Genomic DNA, 5149 nt, shown 5'->3' on the forward strand with positions numbered 1-5149 from the left:
CTTAACCACTGAGCCACATCCCCAGTCCTTTTTTTTTTTAATATTTATTTTTAGTTGTAAATGGGCACAATGCCTCTATTTTATTTATTTATTTTTATGTGGTGCTGAGGATCGAACCCAGTGCCTCACACATGCTAGGCAAGTGCTCTACCACTGAACTAGTCCTTTTTAGCTCAGTCCTTTTTTTTATTTTGAGACAGGGTCTCACTAAGTTGCTGAAGTCCTTGCTAAGTTGCTGATCCTTTGAACTTGCGATCCTCTTGCCTCTGCCTCCTGAGCCACTGGGATTACAGGTGTGCACTAGGTGTGCCTGGCTTCATATGCTTTTGAGCTGTGGGACTAGTGTCCTCAGATACCAGGTAGTTGTCAGCCAGAGCCCACCCTCAGTGTGTGGCCATGTGGACCTTCCCAAGATGGCAGTTTATTTCATCAAAACAAGCAATAGGGGCTGGGATGTAGCTCTGTAGTCGAGTGCAAACTAAGTAGACACAAGACCCAGATTTAATCCCCAGCACCAAAACAACAACAAAAACTCCAAAACTAAACTAGGAAGGGAGGGAGTCTAATAGCAAGATACTTCAATCATTAGCAATGTCATCACAGAAAATGACAGCCCTCAACAAGGTATTCCATTTGAGAGATTACTCAGAGGGGAGAATTGCACGAGGCTATGAGTAACAGGAAGTTGGGGTCACTAGGAGGTCTTTTGAAAGCTACCTACTACAATGAGTGCAACTCTCCTGCACTAATACACCAGATTTTGTTTATACGACTGTAGATAGACATTTAGGTTCATTCCAGATTTGTACTAGTGTTTATAAGAAAAAGTTGCTTAAATGTTCAAATTTTTGTGTATGTACCATTTGTCTTAAGTGGAATAACAGCATCTTATAGAAAATGTCTATTTAGTCATATAAGAAATTGCCCAAAATGCTTTCCAAATTTGTTGCACAATTTTATCCTCCTAACAACGTACAATGATGTGTCAAGAGTTCCAGTCGTTCCATATCTCTGCAAATGTTGCCAGTGTCAGGCAGTGTAATTGTAGCCATTTGAACAGATGTATAATTGGTAATCATTATGGTTTTAATATACATATTAAATTAATGCTTATTGGGACTATTTACATTAGCATCTTTTCATAAACTTAGAGGTCATTTATTTATATCTTCATTTATGAAATATGTGTTTAAATAGATTGACCATTATTTAAAAAGAGAATGGCCCTACTTTTTATCATCAAGTTATAAGAATTCTTACCAGGTTTCTGAATACAACTCCTTTATCAGATACATTTATTGCAAATATATTTTTTCAGTTTGTGGCTTTCAATTTCAGTTTTAAACATTGCCTATTAAAGAATAACTTTAAAGTCTGGTGAAGCTCATTTCATACATTTTTTTTCATTTATGACTGATATTTTTGAACTATCTATGAGAACATTGTTCTTGCAAAATCAAAAATAAATTTTTATTCTAGAAGATTTGTAATTTTAGATTTTACTCTTATGTCTATGATCCATTTTGAGTTAATTTTTCTGTAGAGTCTGAGGTAAGGGTTGATATTTATTTAAAGATAATTTTTCCAGCACCATTTATTCCCCCCTTGTATTATTTTGTCTAAGTCCTTTCATCTAAAGTAAAATGGTTATGTGTATGTAGTCTACTTTTTGATTATTTATTATGTTCCATTGATGTATACAGGTATTTCTTTTTTTAAATGCTTTTTTTTAGTGCAGTATAGTTGTACATAATAGTTGGGTAATACATGTGTTTCTTACCAGTACCATTTTCTTGATTGTTATAGATTTATTGGAAATCTTGGAATCAAATTTAAGGATTCTAACTTTGTTCTCTCAGGAGAGAAAATGTAGTCTTTGAAGTTTGTATGGAAGCAGAAGCCCCTTGCTCCTCCTTCCCTCCCTCTCCCACTTGTCCCCTTCTCTCCTCCTTATTTGTGAGTCTTTTGTCATTTCCAAAATTGTTTTCCAGTGTTCAGTTAGTGTTTTTAGGGTTTTGAGATTTGGTTATGGGGCACCTATTGTTTTGTTTTGCCACTGGACTGCTCTCAATGTTGCTTCCCAATCCCTCTTCTAAACCAGAATAGTGGGTTACTGAACAAATGTTTTTCTACCTGGTTATAGAATAAAACAGGAGATCTTAGAGCAGGTATATTTCTGTCCAGTACATTTCATTTTGTCAGTGCAGAGTGCTATGGTGTGAATGGTGATGTTCCTCCTAAATTCATTTGCTGAAATCCTCACCCTTGAATAGGATTAGTGCTCTAATAAAAAGACCAGGAGACCCTCAATCTCCCACCATGTGAAGACGCAGGGATGGCCTTCTGTGAACCAGGAAGCACACGGTTACACCAGACACGGAACCAGCAGGAGCCTGGTTCTCCCACTTCCCAGTTTCCAGAACTATGAGCAATACTCTGTTGCTTATAAGCCATCCAATTTATGATATTTTAAAATATAATCCTGGATGGATTAAGACACAGATCTTAAACAGTTTGTTATATTTTTTGTTAGTTCATTTTAGTTATATATCCTATTATTGGGGTTCATTTTGACATACTTATACAGGCATGAAATAAAATTTGCTCTTATTCAGTCCCCAGTACTACCCCTTTCCTTCCTCCGTTCCCTTTTCTCTACTGGCCTTCTATTTATTCATAGTTTTTTTTAAATTAGTGCATTATGGATATACATAAAGGTGAGAGTCACTGTGGTGTATGCATATACGTACTTAGGAAGGTTTGGTCAGATTCATTCCACCATTCCTCCCTTCCCCTGCCCCTCAGTCCCCCTTCCCTACTCCACTGATCTCCCTTCCACCCTCATGGGATTCCCCTCATCCTTTCCCCCCCTTATTTTGGTCTAGCATCCACATATGAGAGAAAACATTCAACCCTTGACTTTCTGACTCTGGCTTATTTCACTTAACATGATGTTCTCTGGTTCCATCCATTTACAGCAAATGCCATAACTTCATTTTTTCTTTTTGGCTGAGTAAAACTCCACTGTGCATATGTACCACATTTTCTTGATTTTTTTTTAAATATAATAATGGCTCAACTGTGTGCAGTGGTGCATACATGCAATCCTGGCAACTCGGGAGGCTGAGGCAGGAGGATCACAAGTTCAAGGCCAGCCTTGGTGACTTAGTAACACAGTCATGAGTATACTATGTCATTAACATAAACCAACATGTTTGTGTCTTTCCACAATGTCAGAATGTATTGATAACAATAAAGTCACAGGCTCTATCACTTTGATTAGTGGCAGTTCACTGAATATTTGTGGGTCACCTGATAATCATAAGCCAGCAATCACAGATTCTTTTTTTTTTTTCTTGGTGGTGCTGGGGATTGAACCCAGGGCCTTGTGAATGTGAGGCAAATACTCTACCAACTGAACTATATCCCCAGCCCTAATCACAGGTTCTTTTAGTTCAATTTTTTTTTAAGTTGTTGACTGATTTTTATTTACTTACTCATATGCGGTGCTGAGGATTGAACCCAGTGCCTCATACATGCTAGGCAAGCACACTACTACTAAGCTATAACCCCAGTCCCCTCTTTAGTCCAATCTTAATTTCTAATATCCATAATGCTCAGGTCTGGTCACACATCACAGTTTATATATATATATATATATATATATGCATATGTGTGTGTGTGTGTGTGTGTGTGTTATAGAAAGGCTAAGAAAGGGTTAAGACCGCCACAGGGTTTCAGGAGGCCGAACTGAGAGCAAAGGCAGAGAGTAGGTATGGATGCAGCCACTGTAGGTGGTCAGATAAGATTACCAGTCAAAGAACTTGTTCAGGGTGCAAAGCTGTCAAAGTGCAGGAACCTATCCTAGGCCAGGATCCGAACTGATGTCAGCTTCACAGTGTCATCTTGGAGCGGGACTTGTGTGGTGGTCAGGACAAATCACACTTGCTAACGCCAAAGGACAGAGATCCAGAGGTTCTGCACTGTGGCAATTTTCCTGGGCAAGGATTATGACAAGTGACCAGATGACAAGATCAGGGTGCTACCATGTCCAATCTCAGGATGCCTCTCCTCCTGTGGATGTCAAGCGAGGGGATTGCACATTTGGTGGTCTGGTGTGTTTAATTAACCCATAGGCCTGTGTTTTCTGGTATGAATTTGATATGCCCATGAATTCATGTGCTTCTTATTAATTTGTTAAGTTCATGGGTGGTCATTCTTAATATCACTATTAATTTATCAATTTATGCGTTATGGTTGTGCCAGGCCGATGTGATTGTTTACTTATATGAATAAGGTGTAGAGACATTCCACCTCAGCACTTAAACCCAAAATAGAGTAGCTATGGCAAATGACTGCTTTATAAAATAGAGTAACAAAGGTTTAGACGCGGCCTGAAAACTGGGGTCTATACATCAAGCAGTAACCCAGAGAGGGCGCTGCTTGCTCTCCACAGATACCCTGTCTCAAAGTAGAATATAAAAAAGGGATGGGATGTAGCTATTGGTAGAGTACCACTGAGTTCAATCCTTACTGGGGGTGGGGAGAAAGCTCAGATTTTACTATATATCATCTACTTGCGGATAAACAATTACAATAATTTCTTAGGGTTGCCATAACAGATTACCACAAACATGGTAGCTTGAAATCACAGAAAGGTATTCTCTCACAGTTCTAGAGGCCGAATGTCTGAAATCAAGGTATCAGCAGGTCCACATCCCCTCTCAAGCCTCTGAGGGGAAACTTTCCCTGCCTCCCTCCTCCAGCATCTGCTGGCTCTAGCAGTCCCCAATGATATCTACTAAGGTCCTTAAATCCAAATAAGGTTACACTCTGAGGCTCCTGGTAGACACATTTTGGGGAGGCCACAACTCAACCTACTATAACACCCAATGAAAAGCATGTCCTTGAGTAGTGACCTCTTGAATTCCTTGTGACACATTGCCCAGAAATGATGACTGGAAACCTACTTTGCAGGAAGTGACTATAATATTAACCATGACATGAGACATCTCTCTCCCGCAAAGGCTTTGACTAGATCGCTTGTGCTCAGGTTTATACTGTATGCTGTCAGTCACCAAAGAATGACACAATAATTTCCTTCAACATTGTTACTGTTTCCAGGGAGATAAATCATGAAGACATCAAA

The sequence above is a fragment of the Sciurus carolinensis genome, chromosome 9 (assembly GCF_902686445.1).
Source record: "Sciurus carolinensis chromosome 9, mSciCar1.2, whole genome shotgun sequence".
NCBI classification, from domain to species: Eukaryota; Metazoa; Chordata; class Mammalia; order Rodentia; family Sciuridae; genus Sciurus; species Sciurus carolinensis.